This window comes from Palaemon carinicauda, chromosome 20, assembly GCF_036898095.1.
Source record: "Palaemon carinicauda isolate YSFRI2023 chromosome 20, ASM3689809v2, whole genome shotgun sequence".
Taxonomy (NCBI): domain Eukaryota; kingdom Metazoa; phylum Arthropoda; class Malacostraca; order Decapoda; family Palaemonidae; genus Palaemon; species Palaemon carinicauda.
In genome coordinates this window covers 21,497,096-21,521,605 of record NC_090744.1, presented here as the reverse complement: position 1 = coordinate 21,521,605, position 24,510 = coordinate 21,497,096, and the positions used below count along the sequence as shown (strand labels likewise).

Genomic DNA, 24,510 nt, shown 5'->3' with positions numbered 1-24,510 from the left:
GTCCCTTCGTGAGAGGCGAACTTCTGCAGTACCTTGTTGACAATCTTGAACGGTGGGAATGCGTAGAGATCCAGATGTGACCAATCTAGGAGGAAAGCATCTATATGTATTGCTGCTGGGTCCGGGACTGGAGAGCAATAGATTGGAAGCCTCTTGGTCAGCGAGGTTGCAAAGAGATCTATGGATGGTTTTACCCCAAGTGGCCCAAAGTCTCTTGCACACATCCTTGTGGAGGGTCCATTCGGTTGGAATTACTTGCCCTTTCCGACTGAGACAATCTGCTATGACGTTCAAGTCGCCTTGGATGAACCTCGTTACTAGGGAGATGTCTTGACCTTTTGACCAGATGAGCAGGTCCCTTGTGATCTCGTACAACGTCAGTGAGTGGGTACCTCCTTGTTTGGAGATGTACGCCAAGGCCGTGGTGATGTCCGAGTTAACTTCCACCACTTTGCCTCGAAGGAGAGACTTGAAGCTTTTCAAGGCCAGATGTACTGCCAACAGCTCCTTGCAGTTGATATGCATGCTCCTCTGACTCGAGTTCCACAGTCCTGAGCATTCCCGACCGTCTAGTGTCGCGCCCCAGCCCACGTCCGATGCGTCCGAGAAGAGAACGTGGTTGGGAGTCTGAACAGCCAGGGGAAGACCCTCTCTTAGGTTGATATTGTCCTTCCACCAAGTCAGACAAGACTTTATCTTTTCGGAAACCGGGATCGAGACCGCTTCTAGCGTCTTGTCCTTTTTCCAGTGAAAAGCTAGATGGTATTGAAGAGGACGGAGGTGTAGTCTTCCTAGTGACACAAATTGTTCCACGGATGACAGCGTCCCTACCAGACTCATCCACAGCCTGACTGAGCAGCGTTCCTTCTTCAGCATCTTCTGGATGGATAGCAGGGCTTGATCTATTCTGGGGGCTGATCGTCTTGTTGTTCAGCAACGTCCTCATCAGAGGGTTCCTCATCCGAAAACTGATGAGGAAACGTCAACGGAGTGGGCAACGTCTGGCTCGCTGAGTCCGGTCGCACTGGTGGATGCGTGACGGAGCCGGACGCAATATCATGGAACTGCTGCACAGTCTGTGAACTGTCAACAACCATGGGTGCGCGAGGAAGCACAGCGTCAACCCGAGACTGTCTAGACCGTCTGGGTTGTGCAGTCAACACCCTACCGGGTTGCTGAGGTTGACGCACTGCGTCAAAACAAGTCACCTCTGCTGGTTGTTGAACGTCTTGAACGTCAACAACCACCTCCGAGCGTCGCTTAACGTCAACGTGCGGCTGGCAACCCACACTGGGTTGCATCGGTGGAGGAACCACCTCAACTGGCAGATGCGAGTAGGTTACCTCAGCGTCAACAGGGCGCACAACCGACCGGTTGGAAGGTTGTTGGCCAGAAGGTTCGGTAGCAACCTTCTCCGCATTAAAGTCCTCTATCAAGGACGCAAGCTTGGACTGCATGTCTCGCAGCAAAGCCCATTTAGGGTCTACGGGAGCAGGTGTGGCAACAGACGGGGTTAGCGACTGAGGCGGTACCGTTTACCATCCCTGAAAGCCTTGTTGTGCGTGACATAATTGTACAGCAAAACTTCAAAGGTTCGAAAACAGCTGTGAAGTTGACCTGTAAACAACTTGGAGCGTCTCCTGGCTAGGCGCCAGGGAGAGTCTACGAGAATTGAGAAGTCTATCTGGGCAGAGGCATGAACTCCCAAGCCGAGAACTTCTCTCGTGTCATATCAGACTCTCGCTCTATAAACCAGTTTAAAAGAAGGGAAAGCAAAGGCTGTATCCCCCAAACTCCTGGTGAAAAACCAGTCGCCTAGCCAACGTAAAGCTCTCTAGGAGAGCGAGAGAGCACTAGCTTAAAAACAACGGCTTCGAAGTAGCTAGGCCTAGTGTAAGCTCTGACGTTTAGGCGAACGAGGAGCAGCAGTTACAAAAAGATCCGGACAAAGATCCTTAAAAAAATCATCATGATTTAATTAAAGTCCATAGGAGGCTAAGCAGCTTTAGGCTCCTCTCCATCTGACAGAGTCCTCAAGGGAATATCAGTAGGAGGGGGAACAGCAACTTCCTCATCTACAGGAACCTTGTCCGATAAAAGCTGAGTCTCAAGCAAGGGAGAGACCTACCGTGGTGGCAATGCTTTACAAGCAGAGTCCACACTCACTGGTGCATTAGTAGCGGACCAGAACGCAACGTCATGTAACTGCTTGACAGTCTGTGAACTGTCAACAACTGAACTGTCAACCACAACAGGTGCGTGAGGACGCACAGCGTCCACTCAAGACTGCTTTGACTGCCTAGACTGAGCAGTCAAAACAACTCTAGAATGCGGAGGTTGACGCACAGCGTCAAAACAAGTTAACTCCGATTGTTAGTGAACGTCTTGAACGTCAACAGGAGCCTCAGCAAGTGGCCTAACGTCCAAATGCGGCTGAAAAACCACACAAGACCGCATCGAGTGTGGTTCTAAACAACCTGACTGACGTGACTAAGCTACGCCAACGTCAACAGTAAGCACAAAGGAACGTTAGGTTGGCTGAAAGCCAGGATATCGATGAGATAAACGGCTAGACTCAACGGACTAATCGGCAGAATAGTCTTCCATAAGGGAGGCAAGCATATACTGCATGTCTTGCCATACAACCCATTAAGGATCAACGGAAATGGTTGTGGTAAGAGACGAGGGTAACGTCTGTGACCGCAACACTTTGCCTACAAAAAAAGACTCTCGGAGTCTGTGTTACGCTTTTGTTAGGCGGCGAGCAGTTATCCGATGACTGCATAGGGTCAGAGCTGTCCTAATGGTTGTAACCAGGATGCTGGACCTGTCCTGAAAGGACTGACTTTCGCTTAAGGGCTTCGAAACCTTGTGACAGGTTTCTTATGCGAAAAGCCTTCGGATGACGAGGAGAAACAACGTCTCTCTCGTCTTATGGTAGGGGAGATCTTGGTAAGATACACCCGATACCATAGAGGGAAAACATCTGTTCGTTGGTCAAGGCCTCTCGAACCCATAAGTCGTTTGACATTACTTCTCCCCTGGGCTTGGGAGCATGTAAGAGGTCCCGGACTAGGTGAACGACAGGCACGAACAGACGAACCCTCGGACGCAACACTGTAACACTTTGCGCATATCACTTTATCACTTCGATTTTCTGTTTTGCACTTATTTCACTGAAATTTTTACTGATTTCTACCTGAAACACGCAATTCTACCCTTCATTAAAAGGTAGTAATTGCGAAATCAGTCGTATAATGCAAGCTCATTAATACCAGCAAAAAACAGAAAACATATTTAAAGATAAAAAAATCAGTGGCTGGGAAAGAGACTAAACACTAGTTCATATAACTACGTTTTCAATCTCTCACCGCACATAGCCTGGGGACGAGAATAAAAAACTAAAACGTTTTATCCTTCCTCCCCGTACAGCGACTAGGGACGAGAGTAACACGAGAACAACGTTACCCGCTTGAACGGAACGTTTTCTCTCCTCTCTCTCCCTCCGTCTCTATCTCTCTCTCTCTTTCTCTCTTGATATCGCACCTAAGAGAAGAGCCCAATTATATTTCGTCAAAAAAAACATGTTATTTGACTAAAGGAAAAAACTGAAAGGTTTTTCAAATAAAAAGTTCCTTTAAAATAGAATTTAAAACATTTAAGCTAAGAAAGAATGAACAAAACGTCAGAATCGATTTACTCTTACTGCAAAGTGAAACCGTGATACACTCTCTCTCTATCGTAACGATAGAGCGCATGTTGAACGTCCTGAACGTCAACAACTGCGTAGCATAAATAAACTAAACGTTAGTTCATCTTTGAAAACAGTACGAAAACTATCAAAGAAATTCTTTCATAAAATATTACATTTAAAAAGTTTTAAATCCTTAGCTCTTTAAAAGCTAATTACGATATAAAGGGCTCAACGTTGATTAACTTCGGTTTCCAAGTTAGGACCGCCTACTCTCAGGAAAGGTCTATATAAACAAAACATTAAAATTATTTTTATATGTTTATAATAAATGGAAAGTTAATCGAAGAGGCCTAATAAAGGCGGAGAGATATAAAATATATAGAGGAAAATCTATAACGTGATATAATTACTAAAAGCTTAAACACACTTCCGCTAAGGGAAGGGTCGGCCATTTAAAAGTGAAAGAAAGTCCATACTCTCTTTGTCACCATAATTAAATCTATCCAAAACGAGTTCAAGATTTAAGATGAAGATAAAACACCTGCATAGCGAAAGCTCAAAACTAGAATAGTGTACTTCACCAATTAGTTGTGAAAACAAATCCAGTTTAGCAAAAGCGAATAAGCACGTCTTGTCGGGAGCACGACAGAGAGAAAATTGAGTTCTTTGTTTACATTGAGTACTGGGTATCTGGACGACAGATGGCGCTGTTGGGCACACCCGCAACCTGTGTAGCGATCGCTGGCGAATTTTACCTTAGAGTTTTCTGTCGAGCAACAGAGTTGCAGCTATTATAATCACCGGCTAAGTTAAATATTGAAAAATAAAAATTGTTTCAAATTTTTTATTTGTTCCGAAACAATAAACTCACCGAGAACTACTTTCCTTAGGAGACTTATACCTTAGGAGGCGGGAGAGCCATTCTGCCACTTGGTCCGGCACATAGTGCCTGGAGGGCTAAGGAATGCGGGGCCTATCAGAGAGCAGATAGAGGGTAACTGCGGAACCTTACGCTTATTATTTAAGACTCACCTCTTAACATCTTCTCTACTGAATTTTCTCCTGATGAAGTAGGGACGAGTCTATTCTCCGTTGGGGACGTCTTCTAGCCTACCGCTACACAGATTGGAGGGCGGCGATGACTGTCCCAATGGAGAATCCATCCAAAGACTTTCTTGAATAGTCCTTGAGATAGTGGGCAGTGAAGGTCGACTGGTGCGACCAAGTGCCAGCCTGTAGGATCTGTCCCACCGCCATGTTTCCCTCAAAGGCCAAGGAAGTGCTCAGGCCCCTGATGTCATGGGGGCGGGGAGTGCCTGGCACTGCCATCTTGTCCTCTTCATAAGTTCTAGCGATGACTTGTCTCAGCCAGAAGGAAATAGTGTTCTTGGAGACTTGCTTCTTATTAACACCTGTGGAGACGAAGAGGTTCTTGGCACCTGGTCGGAGATGGGCCGTCCTTTCCAGGTACTTCCTGAGCGTCCTTACTGGGCATAACTTCAGGTCTTCCGTATTGCCTGTCTTGGGAATGGCCGGAATTGAGAAACCTTCAAACTTCGGGTCCCAGACTGCTGGGTTCTGAGTCTTCGCTACAAAGGAGGGTACGAACTTGAAGGATACCTCCCGCCACCCTTTGGAGTGTGCAACGTCGTAAGACAGACCATGGATCTCACCTACCCTCTTAGCTGAAGCCAAGGCTAGCAAGAAGACGGTCTTGAGGGTGAGGTCTTTGTCTCCGATATCTTTGAGGGGTTCAAAGGGAGGACGACTTAGCATTTTCAGGACCTTGGCCAGGTCCCATCTGGGCACTCTCCTGGCTTGAGGAGGGCAGGACTGCTGGAAACTTCTAATCAGCATCGCTATGTGTCTCGAGGTCCCCAGGTCGATGCCTTTTAGGAGAAAGACTTGGCCTAAGGCTGCCCGTACTCCTTTAATAGCTGGGATTGACATCCCTATTTTATCCCTAAGGTACACAAGAAAGTCCGCTATGTCAGGGACCGAAGCTTTAAGAGGTCTTATGTGTTTTTCCGAGCACCACTTCGTAAAGGCGGCCCACTTCGCCTGGTATACCACGGTAGAGGATTTTCTTAGGTATAGGGACATCCTCTTAGCTGTGGAGGAGGAGTACCCCTCTTTCTTCAGGAGCCGCTCGATAGTCTCCAGGCGTGAAGGCGAAGAGAGAGAGGGTTGTCGTGGAACTTGAGGAAGTGAGGTTGACGCAGCAGATCTGGCCTGGGGGGCAGAGGCCAAGGCGGTTGGCTTGCCAGGTCTTTTAGATCCGCGAACCACTCCCTCTACGGCCACCAGGGCGCTACCAAAGTCATCCTTAGGTTTTGGGAGGCTCTTACTCTGTTGAGCACCTGCCTTAACAGCGTGAAGGGGGGAAAGGCATATACGTCCAGGTTGTCCCACTTGTGCTGGAAGGCGTCTTCTAGGGCTGCTCTTTGGTCTGGCACCGGGGAGCAATAGACCGGTAGCTTGGCGTTGAGCTTTGTTGCGAAGAGGTCCATCACCGGGGAGCCCCAGCTTTGAACGATGAGTCTGGCTACTTCTGGGTGTAGGGACCACTCCGTCCCTACTATCTGACCCATTCTGCTGAGGCCGTCGGCTAGCACGTTTCTTTTCCCGGGGATGAATCTTGCTAGCAGTACCACCTGTTGCTCGTCCGCCCAATGCAGGATGTTTATGGTGAGGTCGCACAGTTCTTTCGATCTCATGCCGCCTTGCTTCTTTATGTAGGCTACCACCGTGGCATTGTCGCACATTAAGGCCACGGTGTTTCCCCTCAACCGACTTGCAAAGTGCAGACATGCCTTCTGTACTGCTTTTAGCTCCAGGATGTTGATGTGGATATGTCTTTCGGTCTCCGACCAGGTACCGCTTGCTGTCTCCTCCCGAAGGTGGGCTCCCCACCCTAGGCTGGAGGCGTCTGTGAACAGGAGGAACTCGGGGGGACAGGACCCGAGGGGCATCCCCTTGAGGGAGTTCGACTGGCAGCGCCACCATTCTAAGGCTGCTCTCGTGTCCGGAAGGACCGGAATCAACGCCTTCTGAGCACCTGTCTGGGACCATAGGCCCTTGAGGTTCCATTGCACGGGTCTGAGCCGCATCTTCCCTTGGGGAACCAGTTTCTCTAATGAGACCAGGTGACCTATTAGTCTCTGCCAGTCTTTCGCCCTCCTGGAATGCTCCGACAGGAACGGCTGAATGATTTGATTGAGGTTCCGTATCCTGTCTTCCGAGGGGAAGGCCTTCCCCTGCACGGTGTCCAACGTCATACCCAAGTACCCCGTTCTGTTGGATGGAGTTAGGTTCGATTTTTCCAGGTTGATAATGATTCCCAGATTCCTGCAGAACTGGAGGAGGTCCCTCCCTTGCTCTTCCAAGAGGGCCTTTGAGCTGGAAAGGAGCAACCAGTCGTCCAGGTATCTGATGAGACGGATACCCCGTTCGTGAGCCCATACTGAGACCGTCGCGAAGACCCTCGTGAACACTTGAGGGGCCGCCAACAGGCCGAAGCAAAGGGTCCTGAACTGCAGGATCTGGGAGCCCCATTTCACCCGGAGGAACTTCCGACTCGACGGGTGGACAGGGATCTGGAAATACGCGTCCTTGAGGTCGACCGTCATCATGTAATCCTTCTCCCTCAAGGACATCAGGACGGATTCGGGGTGTCCATCTTGAAGCTCGTCTTCTTGACGAACTTGTTGAGGGCCGACAGGTCTATCACTGGTCTCCACCCCCCCGTTGCTTTCTCCACAAGGAACAGGCGGCTGTAGAAGCCTGGCCCTGGGAGAAGGACTTCTTCCATGGCTCCCTTCTCTAACATGGAGGAAACTTCTTTTTGAAGGGTGGCCCTTTTCAACGGGTCCCTGGGCGCCAACCATTCTGTCTGGGTGGCTGGAATAAGAGGGGGTGGATCCGCTATGAAGGGGAGCCTTTAGCCTTCTTTCAGGACGGACACCATCCAAGCATCCGCCCCTTGTGTTTTCCATGCTTGCCAATGAGGTCTGAGGCATCCCCCAACCCGAGGCTTGGGCGGGAGTAGAGGGCCTCTCCCTCTACCTTCTCCTAGAGGGGCGGCCTGATCTGCCTCTCTTCGAGGAGGAGTAACCCGACCTGAAGGAGCTGGCAGAAGCTGGTGCTCCCCTGCGGAAGGGCTGCGGAGTTGTTGTCCAGGAGGAGGAAGGGGCGTCCCTCCTCGAAGAGCTGGGGGCGGCCTGAGGAGTCACGGCACTATCCGAGACTGATCTCCTGTATGGCGGCCTTCTGGAAGATGTTTGTCTGGGGACGTTGGTCTCTCTCCTCTTGGACACCTTCTCCATTAGCACTTCTAGATCCTTCAGAGGGAACAGCGACTCACCCCCTAGGGGTAGGCTACGCACCACTCGGGCCTCCCTGTCCGGGATTTTCCTTGACAACTTAGAGAGCACTGTGTCCCGTTTTCTAAGCACCCAGTTGGCCGTCAAGGAGAGTGCTTGGTAAGCCAGAAACTTGAGGGCTTTCCCCCCGGAGGTGAGAAGGTCCGTCAGGAGACTCTGTTGCTCAGGATCTTCGGGGTCTGTGGAGGCTCGTACGTTCACCAACGTGGAGGCCCACCAGTCCAGCCATGAGGAGACGTTCACCAGGTCCCTTGACATCTCCTCCATCATGGCAGCTTCCGTGGGTGAGAAGGAAACAGGGGCTGAAGAGGCCCTTTCGTCCGAGCCGCCTTGTCCCAGGATGTCCAAGGCTGGGTCCACCCTACAGGGACCTGGGCGCCGTCCCTCAGGAATATACACCTTGCCCTGTGACTTGAGACCTTGGAGTAGTTTGGAGGCACTCTGGGACTTGGGGGCCTCCGCACTGCTGGCCACCAAGTTATCTATGTACTCTTGTCCCAGTACTAGGTCTGGGGCGAGAGGAAGGGCCAGGGAGGGCTTACGGCAGGGCGTCGTGGTGAGTGAATCTCAGGAGGCTCGACCTCCAGGAATTCACCTTAGGCGCCGAGGGTTCTGCGATCCCATGGAGCCTCCTGATGAGACCTACCACCCTTCTGTAAGCGGAGTCCTCCGACGGGGAAGCCTCGCCTCCGTCGGCCGAGGCCTCGGCCTGGCGTGGGGGAGCCGGGTTGCTTGGACGGTAGACAGGGCGTTCTCCTCTTGGTTCCAGGGAGGTCGACCCGTAACCGTAGGGCGCTCCGTACGAGGGTGGATCTCGCCATAAGGCGGGTGCCACCGGCTCAGGGAGGACCCTCGGCTGCCCCAAGGCTCTTGAAGCGGAGGACACGGTCCCGGTGGGATGACCTGACAACGGGAACCGGTCCTTCCTGCTCGATGACCGCACCAGCTGGGCTGGTTCGGTCAGGCTGCCTTCTCGGAAGCGCGTTTCCCCCCGCTGGGCGGGGTGAACCGGAGGCCTCGAGGACTTATGCTTAAGAGCGAGGTCCTTCCTGCGTGGCAGGTCGAGCGGTTCCAGGCTGTGCGTAGGGAGCGACAGCCTAGAAGCTCGTTCACTGGACCGAGAGTCTGGAGAGTGGAGCCTTCTGGACTCTCCTGAAGGGACGTAGACCCATTCGCCGCCGGGAGAGGCATCCCTCCTATACTTACGGGAGTGAGAGCGGGGGCGCTTCCTGCTGTGTCGCGACCTTGACCTGGAGCGGGAACGATCGCTTTCGGCCCGCTCTCTCTTCCGGTGTCGTTTCTCCCTGAGTTCTCCCCCGGAGGATGAATCCACCTCTGAAGAGTCTGAGGGCGCCACGTTCCTCGCGTAACGGCTGCTCGCGTGATGCGCGGGGGAAGCTCTTCGCCGTCGGGCGTCCGAGACAGGATGTTGGAGGAAGTCTTCGGGAACTGCTGTGGAGATCGAGGGCACTGAGTCTACTCCATCCCTGCTAGGAGGCCAGGGGCCCAGGGACACGTCCATCCTTAGCGGTGACCTCCCCGGAGTTTTCGGCAACTTCCACCCGAAAGCATCGCTACTCGGGCGGCGAACTCTAGCGTGGTTGTCCTCTGGCGGGGGAGAACCCGACACACCGGCCCACGAGGGCGGTGGGGACTCCGATATAACAACACTGCCCCATACGGGGTCTTCCGAGGACGCGTGATCCCCTGCCACGTGGCCCGATTCACCCGAAGCACTACCGGACCTTCCGTTCTCTCCAGAGGGGCCAGCCCTTGGTTCTTCCCTCACACTGGGTTCACCGGGAAGAACGCTATGGCTAACTATAACACTGGGGGCTTGGTGCCCACTCCTCTGCGAAGGAGACGGAGAAGCCGAGGCTTCGTCGGACCGATCACTGACCAACGGTAAAGAAGACACGCCACTCACTTTCTTGGGGGAACGCTTAGACGACTTCTTCTTCTTGGTACTGTACCGTACCCACTGTATGCCGTCCCAACTTACGCACTCCGGACACGTGTCCGAGGAGGAGCAAACTTTACCCCTGCACGTGGAACAAAGGGAATGAGGGTCCACTTCTGGCTTAGAGAGGAAAGCCCCACACGACTTTCCGGCTCTAGGACCAGGGCAACGACGCACATGCTCCATCGTTCGCACACGAAGGGCCAACACTATCAAGTTACAAGCACACTGGGATATACGCAAGGGGGACGTACTGAAACACTTGCGAATAACGCACTACGCAGAAAAAACACAAGTCCCCACACTGGAAACATGTGGAATCACAAACGCGCCAAAGGATCGAGAGAGCGAGAGAGTGAGATGTTTCACATCTCACGACCAAGAACTTAATGGCGATGCTGACCCGGAGAGGCAGTGACCTGCCCTGATCCTGCCCTCAGGGCATATCCTGGCGGCGGGGGTAGAAACTATATGGACCGGGATAGGGGGATAACGGCGGGAAAATCTTGGTCGAGATTGAGAGGTCACCAAGTGACTCCTAAGGAAAGTAGTTCTCGGTGAGTATATTGTGTCGGAACAAATACAAATTACTTCCAAATTTGTCATTTGTTCCTAGTCGAATATAAACCCTTTGCTCTTTAGTATGGAGAAACACTCTCAGGTGAGTGGAAGTCCAAATTCCAACTGGCTGGAAAACTTGACCTGGGATACAGTTCTGCTACCCATCAACTCAAGTCACTCTTTTGCTCTGACCATACTGGCACCCAAAGGTCCGTAGTATGCTGAGACCAAGAGGCTTTCAGTTGCTACTGGAGAGACCGAATGCGAAGATGGCCATTGGGTACTGCAGGTGGACCAACAGGCGCAGCCACAGGTGTGCTTGCCACTTCCTTGAGTCTCCTTAATCTGCCTTAGGACGGAAAATTTTTTTGCATACAGAGGTATACCAGTTTCTGTGCAGGTTGGAGAATAGACTTTTCAAAATTTATCACAATCCCCAATATGTGACAAAAGGCAAGAAGTCTGTCTCGGTGTCAGAGAAAGCTCTCCGCCGAGTCTGCGAGAATCAACTAATCGTCTAGATAAAGAAGATGGGTGGCGTTGGGATGGGCCCAGGTTGAGACTTAGGTGAACCCTCACGTGAATACTTGAGGTGCTGTGAACAAGTAAAAAGACAGTACAATACCTAAAACTGGTAAATCTTCTTGTGAAAGATGAATCTTAGGTACAAGTACTTCATTGACCCAGGATGGATAGGGATCTGGAAGTATGCATCTTTTAGATCAAGTGTGATCATGAAGTCGTTAAGCCTGACAGCCTGTCTGACCGTTTCTGCTGTCTCCATCTTGAAAAAAGTCTGATGGACAAATTCATTCAGAATGGAGAGGTCCATGACTGGTCTCCAGCCTCCAGAAACCTTCTGTACAAGAAAGAATTGACTTTAGAAGCCTGGGGACTCGTCACGATCCTTTTGCAGAGCGCCCTTCACCATTTTGGTCTGGACTTCAGTCTGAAGGGCAAGATCCTTTGCTGATCACTTTGCAAAGGAATAGGAAATCGTTGGATGTCGTGCCAAACGAGGGAGAGAGAGAGAATGAACGGGACACGGTACCCCGCAAGGAGGATAGAAACTGCAAGGTTTGGCCCCAAGGATCTCCCATCTCTGCCACCTGCGCATCAGGCATCTTCCTACCGGTGGTTGGCAGGAGGAATGGCCACATCTTCCACCTCTACCTCCTCTGCCCCAAGCGCCTTTACCAGGAAAGGGCTACTTAAAGACTTTCTTCTTGGCATTGGACTGCCTCAAAGCCTTTGACACTTTCCTATGTGAATGTCTGTGGACAGGGGACACCCTTGGAGCAAAGGGTGCTGAGTGGGGGCGAGAAGTCATTGCCCTGTGGAGGAGGGAGTCATACTCGTCGTCTTCCAGCATTCCGCACCTGTGTCAACGTCTTCTATAATAAACAAGGGAAGACTCTCCATTAACGAGCTACATAGCTTGAACGATTCTACCTACCTGTGGAACCTTGAAATGATGAAGTCTCGTCATTTCAGGAATTGACTTTGTCCACTGGTTGGCTATGTTGTGAATGAGAAACTCAACAACTCTCCCCCTATAAACCAAGGTGTTCACTTCTAACTTTTATCTGGATCAGCCAAATCCACATTGGTGATCAGATAACCAACAGAGCCGGACCATTAGTCGATCAATGAAGCAGCTTACAGAGAAGCCTTTGCAGCACGCTCCATGTTCGAGGCTTCTACAGCCGAGAACATCACTTGCTGTGCCGCTAACTTGTCCAAAGTCAAATTGTTTCCCAATGACCAGAATGCTGGGTCTAATGGCAAAGGCGAGGGTTCCGTCATGGAGTATTTTGCAATACATGTACTGTACTTCCTTTGTCTAACAAATGGTGAAGGAAGTAACTGCAATGAGTTACTAGCCCTCAAAGAATTAATAGTCCCAGCAACTTGGGAGATGACCTTCCTGGCACCCTTCCTCATCCTAGACTATGGCAACTTAATCCTGGTCTGTGCAGTTCAAAGGGCCTGGTAGATGAGGTCAAGGGTTGTATCCTTTCCCTCAGGAGGAGAATATGATGGATTGCCCAATCCGTTAATTTTCATTATGCAGCCCAACACCTGCGTAAAGAAATGATCTGACTCTCTCTAATCATTGGTGGACATTTTAGGGTCAGACACACACCCATAGGAGCCTGGGTTGGGTTAGGTTTGTCAACGACAGTTGCGACAGGGGGACGAGGCCTAGAGGGGAGGTCCTGCTCTGTAGGCATTGACGAGAGCAGCCACTGGCTGCAAGGGTGGAACAGATGATTAGGCACTCAACCTAAACAGGCGACAGCCGGTAGTTGTCCAAATGTGACACCTCGACCTAGAACCACTACTCATCCTTGGGTGAAAGGTATCCCCTAGAAGAAGCATCTCCTGCCTCGATCTCCATTTTTTCATGCCTTGAACTGGGACAATGACCAGGTTTTCCCATTGGGATCAGACTTGGCGTGATCAGCCTTAGTATCTAGACACCGTTGGTATCGCAACGAGTGACGAACAGTCAAAGGAGATTCCAAGAGTGGAGCAGGAAAATGCTTAGAAGCAGTATTATTATGCCTAGGATTCGAAAGTGGGCTGGAACTCGCAAGAGATCCTGAGATCGATAGGGGGATTTGAACGGGTTGAATGTCTTCCCCTGATGAACGGGTTGAATGTAATCCCCTGATGATTGAGATAGACCAGGGGTGGTGACAGCATGCTCAACAGATCTAGCAAGCTCTTCAAACCATGGTGGGTCTTTTGCAAACAAAGGCACAGCACCAAGAGCTCTTGGTGAGTAGTGCTGAGTGCGTTGATCACTAGGACCAACTTCTCTCGATGCGTGTGAAGTGGTGCACGTGCTTTGGCAAGCACAGCTGGAGAAGCGAGCATACCTCACTTGCCACACTCAAGGGGGCAAGGTTGGTGAGCGCATACCAGGGTGCTAGTCTCCGCTCTGTTGGTAGGTGCTAATCGTTAGCGAGCCAAAAGCATCGCAAACAGGGTCATGAACACCCGCAAGAGTATTTGCAGGAGGTTGGCGAGTTGCCTTGTGTTAAATGTAGGGCGTGAATGCTCAGAGGGCGGTGAACAAGGCAAGGTTGGGTTGTCTGTGAGCGTGCTCTATCATACCCATGAACAACAGAACTAGCCTGCATTGCCTCCGGAGAGGAGCACATGAAAGACATGACCCCAAAGGATATAGCACTTGCGAAACTCACAGAGACTCGTGCCTGGGTGGCACAGCGAAAAGGGGCTGCCACTGCTGGGAGTCGGCTGCCATGATCACCAGGGTGCTTCTAAGAGCCAGGAGGAGGCAGTGACGAATCACACACCCGCTTACAAGGAACTTGAGGAGGGGACCCCTCAAGAGAGGAAGCCCTCTCAAGCTGGCAAGATAGGTGACCAACCTCATAGGGTGGAGGAAAGCAAGGTTTATCCTGCAGTGAGTGCCAAGCAAGCTCAGAGGACTGAACAAGTTCAACTTGCCCGCTCACCCAAGGGGCATTGAAAGCAAGGCTGGAACTCTGAGGAGAACCTTCCTGAAGCTCCTTCAATGGGAGAGGAGTTGTGGAGGAAGCATCAGCTTGGGGGACAAGACCTACTAGATGAACTCCGTTCCAGAGGCAAAGAAGGGGAGTAGGTCGTGACTAACCCCTGCGAAGGCAACTGCGCGTTCCTGCAGTGCTCCAAGCGTCTGCACCTCCAAAGCCGGTTCCTTTGAGGGGCAACCAGAAAGCCCCAAGCAAGGCCACAAGTGACACAAGAAGTCAAGAGAGCTAGACTCCACGCAGGTGTTGGGCGCTGCCACTTCGCTAGGGGAAGCGATCGCCTGCCAGAGGACTGAACGAGCAGACTCAGCAGAGAGGATACAATGCTCCAGAGAAAAAAGTCTGGACTTCGTTGACCTCAACGAAGGCTACATGGGAGAAGAATCCCTTTTACACTTTTTCCGTTGTCTACCATACCGCTCCCACCGAGAGGATGGCCACTCCTGACACTCATCACATTGAAAAGCCGGTGTGCAGGCAGGGCAAAAGTAAGTGAAGATCCGTCTCCTCAACAGACATTAATGTGCCGTAAGGGCAGCCCACAATACCAGAACAAACCTGCATTGTTGCAATCCTCTGCAAACCAGATACACTTGTAAGAGAGAAACAGAGACTGTTAGTTTACCGCAGGGTATGAATTTATTAAGGTTAACAGGAGAGCAAGACAGCATGTCTTCACTCACCTAGCCAAACACTAAAGTGACATTATATACTAGAGTGTGTGTGAGCAGGGTGACTGTTCTATCCAACACTAACCCCGCTAACTAGTGTAGGGTTGTTGACACCTCCCGTAAAAGTTTATGGTTAGATTCCAGCTGTGCTGAAAACATATACCTATAGTAAAGTCAGGTTTGTATTTGTGTATGAGCAATTGTCAATTAAAAAAAAAAGTGCCATTATAGTCGTAAACAGTGGAAACAATGGTGCCATTTCTTGGTCTTTAAAATTGAAGTTTCTTGTGCCATACCCAAACTTGATGTTTTTCTTTTAACATTCAATACCTACACACAGCTCAGGCACTTAACACAACGCATATACAACAGTTTATTAGTAGCTTCTTCATGCTTAAAACCAGGGGAAATGACTGTACAATTGGAATGTTTCCAATAGGGGCACAAGAGAGATTCTAGCAAAATAAGAGCATGAAAGAGCTGCAAAAAATTATTATCATAGACACAGTGCCACAATGAAGGTACATGTTTGGCCAAAAAACAATAAAAAGTCATGTAATAATGAAGGAGCTGATTGATCATTTAGATGACTGCAATGGTAGACCAGTTTTAACGATGAAAAAATGTTATTTTTATTAGTAAAATAAATTTTTGAATATACTTACCCGATAATCATGTAGCTGTCAACTCCGTTGCCCGACAGAATTCTATGGAGGGATACGCCAGCTATCACAATACTAGAAGGGGGTGTATTTACCAGCGCCACCTGTGGCCAGGTACTCAAGTACTTCTTGTTGACACCTCCTCAATTATTCCTCGGTCCACTGGTTCTCTATGGGGAGGAAGGGAGGGTCGATTAAATCATGATTATCGGGTAAGTATATTCAAAAATTTATTTTACTAATAAAAATAACATTTTTCAATATTAAACTTACCCGATAATCATGTAGCTGATTCACACCCAGGGGGGTGGGTGAAAAACCAGTTTACAAGACTAAAGGATAGCTAAGTATCCCGTATTTCATATAATCAGTTATCCACAATAACAATGAAATAATAAGTACCTGGTAAGGAAGTCGACTTGAACCGTTACTCTGCCTTTAATAAGATCGTCTTCCTTACTGAGCGCAGCGTTCCTCTTGGGAGGCTGAATCAACTCAAAGGTGCTAAAGTATACAGGGCTGCAACCCATACTAAAGGACCTCATCACAACCTTTAACCTCGGCGCTTCTCAAGAAAGAATTGACCACCCGCCAAATCAACAAGGATGTGGAAGGCTTCTTAGCCGACCGTACAACCCATAAAAAGTATTCAAGAGAAAGGTTAAAAGGTTATGGGATTATGGGAATGTAGTGGCTGAGCCCTCGCCTACTACTGCATTCGTTGCTACGAATGGTCCCAGGGTGTAGCAGTACTCGTAAAGAGACTGGACATCTTTGAGATAGAATGATGCGAACACTGACTTGCTTCTCCAATAGGTTGCATCCATAACACTCTGCAGAGAATGGTTCTGTTTGAAGGCCACTGAAGTAGCCACAGCTCCCACTTCATGTGTCCTTACCTTCAGCAAAGCAAGGTCTTCTTCCTTCAGATGAGAATGTGTTTCTCTAATCAGAAGCCTGAATAGTAAGAAACTGAGTTCTTAGAACTTGGAAAAGAAGGTTTCTTGATAGCACACTATAAGGCTTCTGATTGTCCTTGTAAAGGTTAAGACCTTTTTAGATAGTACCTAAGAGCTCTAACTGGGCAAAGTACTCTCTTCAGATCATTCCCCACCAAGTTGGACAGGCTTGGGATCTCGAACGACTTAGGCCAAGGACGTGAAGGAAGCTCGTTTAGCAAAAACCGAGCTGCTAGGAACATGTAGCCGTTTCAGATGTGAAAACAATGATCCTGCTGAAGGCGTGGATCTCACTTACTCTTTTAGCTGTTGTCAAGCACACGAGGAAAAGAGTTTTTAATGTGAGGTCCTAAAAAGAGGCTGATTGGAGAGGTTCAAATCTTGATGACATAAGGAACCTTAGGACCACGTCTAGATTCCAGCCTGGAGTGGACAACCGACGTTCCTTTGAGGTCTCAAAAGACCTAGGGAGGTCCTGTAGATCTTTGTTGGTGGAAAGATCCAAGCCTCTGTGGCGGAAAACCGCTGCCAACATACTTCTGTAACCCTTGATCGTAGGAGCTGAAAGGGATCTACTTTCCTTAGATATAACAGGAAGTCAGCAATCTGGGTTACAGTGGTACTGGTTGAGGAAACTGCATTGGTCTTGTACCAGCTATGGAAGACTTCCCCTTGAGACTGATAGATTCTGAGAGTGGATGTTCTCCTTGCTTTGGCAATCTCTCTGGCTGCCTCCTTCGAAAAGCCCCTAGCTCTTGAGAGTCTTTCGAAAGTCTGAAGGCAGTCAGACGAAGAGCGTGGAGGATTGGGTGTACCTTCTTTACGTGAGGTAGACTTAGAAGGTTCACTCCTAGAGGAAGAGTCCTGGGAATGTCGACCAGCCATTGCAGTACCTCTAAGAACCATTCTCTCGCGGACCAGAGCGGAGCCAACCAACGTCAGCCGTGTCCCTTAGTGAGAGGAGAACTTCTGAAGTACTCTGTTGACAATCTTGAACGGCGGGAATGCATACAGGTCGAGATGGAACCAATCCAGCAGAAAAGCATCCACGTGAACTGCTGCTGGGTCTGGAATCGGAGAACAATACAACAGGAGTCTCTAGGTTATCGAGGTAGTGAACAGATCTATGGTTGGCTGACCCCACAGGGCCCAAAGTCTGTTGCAAACATTCTTGAGAAGGGTCCACTCTGTGGGGATGACCTGACCCTTCCGTCTGAGGTGATCTGCCATGACATTCATACCGCCCTGAATGAACCTCGTTACCAGTTAGCTTTTGATCTAAAGACCAGATGAGTAGGTCCCTTGCGATCTAGAACAACTTCCACGAAAGAGTCCCTCCCTGCTTGAAGATGTAAGCCAGGGCTGTGGTGTTGTCAGAGTCCACCTCCACCACTTTGTTAAGCTGGAGGGACTTGAAGTTTATCAAGGCCAGAATAACCGCCAACAACTCCTTGCAATTGATGTGAAGTGTCCTTTGCTCCTGATTCCATGTTCCCGAGCATTCTTGTCCGTCCAAAGTCGCACCCCAGCCCGTGTCTGATGCGTCCGAGAGGAGACGGCGGTCGTGTTTCTGAACAGCCAAAGGTAGCCTTCCTTGAGAAGAAAGCTGTTCTTACACCACGCGAGAGAAGACCTCCTCTCTTCGGAAATAGGAACTGAGACCGTCTCTAGCGTCATGTCCTTTATCCAGTGAGAAGCTAGATGATACTGAAGGGGGGGGAGATGGAGTCTCCCTAACACGATGAACAGGGCCAGCGATGAAAGTGTCCCTGTTAGACTCATCCACTACCTGACTGAGCATCGGTTCCTTCTCAGCATGCTCTGGATGCATTCTAGGGCTTGGAAGATCCTTGGGGCCGACGGAAAAGTCCGAAAAGCTCGACTCTGAAGATCCATACCCAAGGAGACAATGGTCTGGGATGGAACGAGCTGAGACTCCTCAAAATTGACCAGGAGGCCCAGTTCCTTGGTCAGATCCATAGTCCATTTGAAAATCTCCAGACAGCGACGACTTGTGGGAGCTCTTAAAAGCCAGTCGTCTGACGGAGCCGGACACAAGATCATGATACTGCTGCACAGTCTGTGAACTGTCAATCATGGGCAAGCGAGGAAGTACAGTGACAACCCGAATCTGTCTAGACTGTCTGGGTCGTACAGACAACTCCTTAACGGGTTGCTGAGGTTGCCGCACTGCGTCACAACAAGTCACTTCTGTTGGTTGTTGAACGTCTTCCCCGTGACACATTGACTCCGTAAACAAAAAATCCTCTAACAAGGACTAAGCTTGGACTGCATGTCATGCAACACAGCTCAAGGTCTATGGGAGCAGGTGTGGTAACAGACGGGATTAGCGACTGAAGTGGAACCATTACCTTCCCTGGAAGCATGTTATGCTTAAATAAAAGTCCATAAGAGGTTATGCAGCTAAAGGCTCCCTCCAAATGACAGAGTCCTCAAGGAAATATCAGAAGGAGGGAGAAAAGAACTTTCTCATCTACAGGGACCTTATCCTAGAAAAGCTAAGTTCTCTGAGTGAGGGTTCACTGGTGCAAAAGCAGCAGACTAGAAGGCAACGTTATGAAACTGCTTGACAGTCTAGTGAGTTGGCAACAACCCAAGATGTGTGACTGAGAAGCATGCGGTAAGGTATGCAGAGCATGATGTATGCAGAGTATGCTGTATGCAGAGCATGCTGTATGTAGAGCATGTTGTATGCAGAGCATGCTGAATGCAGAGCATGCTGTATGCAGAGCATGTTGTATGCAGAGCATGCTGAATGCAGAGCATGCTGTATGCAGAGCATGTTGTATGCAGAGCATGCTGTATGCAGAGCATGCTGTATGCAGAGCATGTAGTAAGCAGAGCCTGCTGTAAGCAGAGCCTGCTGTAAGGAAAGCAGAGCGTGTGCATGGCGTTTAACATTCTCAGAAATTCCATGACCAGTGCTAGAGTGCTTTATGTATGCTTGCATGGGGTTTAAAAATCAACATAATGTTTACCTAACATTCATAACTCATGATTCATATTTTTGCCATGGTTTGAAAATGGAGGTAAGGTATGCTGAACAGCAGAGTCAGAACGAGTTGGAACAACAATAGTTGTGGTTTCCTCTTCAAGACTCTGTTGAGGGAACACCTGAGGCTCAGTCTGCAAAGGCTGAATAAAAGACAAGCAGAAGGAAGGCGCATGGGTGGAGGAGGCTGACTCCTAGCATGAGTGGTTGAACCCAAGGGTTGCGCTTGCTGAGCGGTTGGCGGAAGTGGAGTAGCAAGTTCCAGTTCCTGTGGTGTGAGCGGAGCGCGATGAGGAAGAGGCTGCTCAGAACAAGGTAAATGTCTCGCAAGCTGAGGCTCCTGAGGCGCAAGGCTAAGGTGTTGTGGTGCTTGCCTTGTGGAGGGTTGAGCTCGCTGCAGCGAGAGCTGAGGAGACTGACTCATGGACGGGAGAGGTTGTTGTACCTCAACCGAGTGTTGCATCACTGGTGGAGCAGCAAGTGGAGGCGGAGGAAGAGAGGTATAATCCTCCTGATCCCATTGTAAAGGTTGCCTTAAGGAAGGCGGAGGCTGAACACCACAGGGAACAGCAAACTCAGCACGTGGCTCAACATCGTACGCCTGGCAGGTGGTACTGCGATCAGGCGGAGCGAGCGTAGGCGGAGGGAGTGTAGGCGGAGGCGGAGGAGCAACACTCTCAGCCCGACACTCACGCATTAAGTCCGAAAGCTGTGCTTGCATGGACTGTAGCAGAGTCCACAACATCGTACGCCTGGCAGGTGGTACTGCGATCAGGCGGAGCGAGTGTAGGTGGAGGGAGTGTAGGCGGAGGCGGAGGAGCAACACTCTCAGCCCGACACTCACGCATCAAGTCCGAAAGCTGTGCTTGCATGGACTGTAGTAGAGTCCACAACATCGTACGCCTGGCAGGTGGTACTGCGATCAGGCGGAGCGAGCATAGGCGGGGGGAGTGTAGGCGGAGGCGGAGGCGCAACACTCTCAGCCCGACACTCACGCATCAAGACCGAAAGTTGTGACTGCATGGACTGCAGTAGATTCAACTTGGGGTCGGCAGACACTAAGGTCTGCTGAGGTAAAGCCTTAACAGCAGAGATCTGTTGCAGCAGAACCTTACTCCTCTTAGGCGGAGTGTATTCAACTGATGACTGAGGAGAGTCAGAGCTAACCCAATGACTGCATCCGGGTTGTTGAACTTTAACTTCGTACGTCTGGCATAGGTCTGGACTTTACGTTTAAGAGGTCTTGAGACCTGAGACCAGCGTTACTCTGCCTTTATTTTCTCCCCTAAATCTCTTCTGCAGACGAGCAAAATAAGGGCTCAATCGTCTGCGGGTGGGAGTGACGGTCTCGGTAAGACACGCCCACAACCACCGAGGATACTTCTGTGCGCCGATCAAGGCCTGCTGAACCCTTATGCCCTTCGACATTGCTTCTCCCCTGGGCTTGGGAGCTTGCAAGAGGTCCCGGACTGGGAGGACGACTGGCGCGCACAAAAGTACCCTCAAGCACAACACTGACATAATTTGCGCTAATCACTTATCACTTTGATTTCTGTTTGCACTTATTTCACTGAACTCGAAACTTTAAGTGGTTTGTACCTGAAACACGCAATTCTATCCTTTCTCAAAAGTTAGTAATTGCGAAAACAGAATTACAATGTAACAGAAAAATCTAATGAAAGATAATTCAGTGGCTGGAAAGAGACTAAACACTAGATCACTAGAAACGTTTAGTTTCTTCCCCTAAAGAGACTAGGGAGAAGAGCAAAAACGATAACGACGTTACTCGTACGCCTGGCAGGCTTGAATGAAACGTTTATCCTCTTTCTCCCTCCGTCTCTATCTCTCTCTCTCTCTCTCTCTCTCTCTTGACTTAGAACCTGAGAGAAGAGCCCAATCATATATATCGTTAAAACATATTATTGTTAAAGGAAAAAACTGAAAAGTTCCTTTATTAGGATCAAAACCATTAAGTTAAGAAAGAATGAACAAAACGCTAGACACGGTTACTCTTACTGCAACGTGAAACCGTGAACATTCTTTCTCTATCGTAACGATAGAGTGCAAGTTGAACGTTCTAAACGTCAACAACTGCAGAGACAAAACAAAACGTTAGTTCAACTTTGAAAACAGTACGAGACTATCAAAGAAATTCTTTCAAACTCTGTGGCGGAAATAGCATAATATGTTAACAGGTAAAACCGAAATGACGGGCTCAATGTTAATTAACTTCGGTACCAAGAAAAGACCGCCTACTATTAGGAAGGTCGAATATAAACAAATATAAAAATTAATTTTAATAAGTTTATAATAAAAGGAAGTTAATCGAAGAGGCCTATAAGAGGCGGAGAGATATAAAATAAATCTATAACTTTTGTTAAGCAAAATTAAGAAAGAGAGTCTATACTCTCTTAGACACCAACACTTCCGTCTAAGGGAAGGGTCGGCCATTGAAAGGTGAACGAGAGTTCATACTCTCTTCGTCACCATAATTAATCAAATTAATTCCAAAAGCTAACTAAGCTAATATAGAAGTTTCCAGTAAAGCGACAGCCGAAATCAAAGAGAAATACTTCACCAAAGTCGTGAAAATACTCCAAGAACATAAGCGTATCCCAGAATGTCTTGCCGGAAGCACGACAGAGGAATAATTGAGGAGGTGTCAACAAGAAGTACTTGAGTACCTGGCCACAGGTGGCGCTGGTAAATACACCCCCTTCTAGTATTGTGATAGCTGGCGTATCCCTCCATAGAATTCTGTCGGGCAACGGAGTTGACAGCTACATGATTATCGGGTAAGTTTAATATTGAAAAATGGGAAATTAAAATTACCCGGTACTTTTTTTAAATTGGAAACTTAATTTTTTGTGACAAAAGTCACATACAAGAAAATTATTCTGAAAAAAAAGGTATAGATTTACTGCAGTACAATATTTTTAATGAAGAAAATAAGAATACCTCTTGGTGTATTTTAAGCGACTGTGAATGATTCTGATGGAAAAACTTGATGGAAATCCATACTTTGCAAATTATAATGTTTGAAAATTCTAGAAGTTATGCATAAAAAAACAGATCTTATAAGAGAAACATATATAAAGGCACCACTTAACCTAACCTAGGAATCGTATCCTAACCTATTCAACTAGCGGGGGCCGCCCATAACCCACCCCTGGACTGCCAAATCCTTCGCTTAACCTAAGATTAAGTCGCAAGCTGTAATTGCTTCCAATATGGCTTCAATTCTGAGACTTTAATCAGATCTATTTCCTAGTTTAACCCGCCCATAAAACATGAAAAATACATACTTCCGATGATTACCACCATCAACATATTGTACTACAGTAAAGTAAAACAAAAAAACAGAGTGGAAAGGTTAGAAATATATATGTTTCATCATATATCTCAGCAGTGTGAATGTTACTGTACACCATGTTTAGTAGTGCCGGTGCAAGGGTAAAGATTTACACACAACATAACAATGGTATGGTGTATGAAAGTATTGGAAGAGAACATATACCGTTACTGAGATAAATATGCTGATTTTTTTTTTTTGGTAATGAGTCAGAATTATTTGTATAACACAAAACCCAGAAAGGTCATATTTTACACTCTGAAAGGGACCTGGCAGAAACAAGTAAAAGTGGTAATATTATAGATATGGACGGAACAACATTATGAACCAAAAATTAAAAAATAGTTTTGGAGCCTTTGTATATCAGCGGCCAGTTCCTCCAGAGAGCACAAAATATGGACACCAACTAAACTAAACTTCCCCCCTCTAACCTACCCTACAAGCCACACCCTAACCTGCTTACCTAACAGGGGGGGGGATTTAACGCTACCCTGCGCCCCCCCCCCCCCCATACACTGCTGAATTCTTAGTAAACCGCCATCATACATACTGTACAGGTAGCGGCTATCATACATACACCCCATAGTTTTCCCTAAAACCGGAGTTTTTCTATAGGAAACACCTGCTATTTAGTAGAAAAGCTTTTTCCGTCCAACAACAATAAAACCGTGAAAACCGAATGCTAACCTACTGGAATTCTACGCTATAAAGACCTGCTTTCTACCTAGTCACATAACATTGAATACCTTATAAACTTATCAAATTAAAGAATTAGATAAGCTACATACAAATACTTCACGAGATTTTATCAAGTACCCTTGCTTTAACTATTGAAAAGCAGAATACACAAGAATACACTTACAATATTAGTATAATAAATCGGCCTGGCCTCAGGTATGGACTGTCAATAGTCAGGCAACGTTCCCGGGTGTTCTGCGCGATATCAGGCTCCTTTCTTCTAAAATGGCTATTTAAAACACAGCTATTTTTAAAACACTACTTTAAATATGGTCGTGTGCCGCGGTTATTCACCCTTGGGGCAATTTGACAAGCACGCCTTCTTCATAAGTGGAGGAGAAAAACACTTTGACAACTGAGGATATGATTGTCTATAATAAACAAAAGAGCATTGAATTGGCTGTCCTAGTAATAAAGCTATATATTCGAGGTGTCTTTATTGTATTTATATTACTTATTGTTTGCGGGAGAGGTACAAACTTGGTAGAAAATATGAGGAATATAGATGATAAAAAAGGAGGAGGTTTGATGATACTTTATAGAAATAGTGACAGTCTAGAATTGGAAAAGATAGAAACTAAAAGTAAAGACCTGTTGCATGTTAAGTGTAATGCTTATAAGCATACATTTAGATTATTGTTGGTTTATTTTTCAGCAGGGAATACTGAAGAAGACAAAAGTAGGGATAAAATAATAAAACAGGAATGCGAAAGAATTATTAGAAATCTAAATGAAGAAGAGGCATTGATGATATTAGGGGATTTCAACGGACATGTAGGATTTTTAGGTTACCAGAATTTAGACAGGAACGGGGAAATGATTCTCGATTGGATGAATGACCATGGGTTAGTCCTATTGAATGGAGATTTAAGATGTAAAGGTATATATACATGGGAAAGATTGCAACAAAAAAGTGTAAGACTACGTACTAGTAAACGAACAAATGTATAAACACTTTAGGGAAATAATTATAGAC

General features: G+C 48.1%; 1 protein-coding gene across 1 annotated transcript in view; it reads right to left on the bottom strand.

The window, feature by feature from the left end:
- Mvd (mevalonate diphosphate decarboxylase) overlaps positions 1-23,871 on the bottom strand; it is a 58,585-nt gene extending 34,714 nt beyond the window's left edge. The window contains exon 1 of the mRNA XM_068394904.1: positions 23,659-23,871. The gene's annotated coding sequence lies outside the window, so the exon portion shown is untranslated. The remainder of the gene's footprint in view (positions 1-23,658) is intronic.
- Between the last annotated feature and the right edge of the window lie 639 nt (positions 23,872-24,510).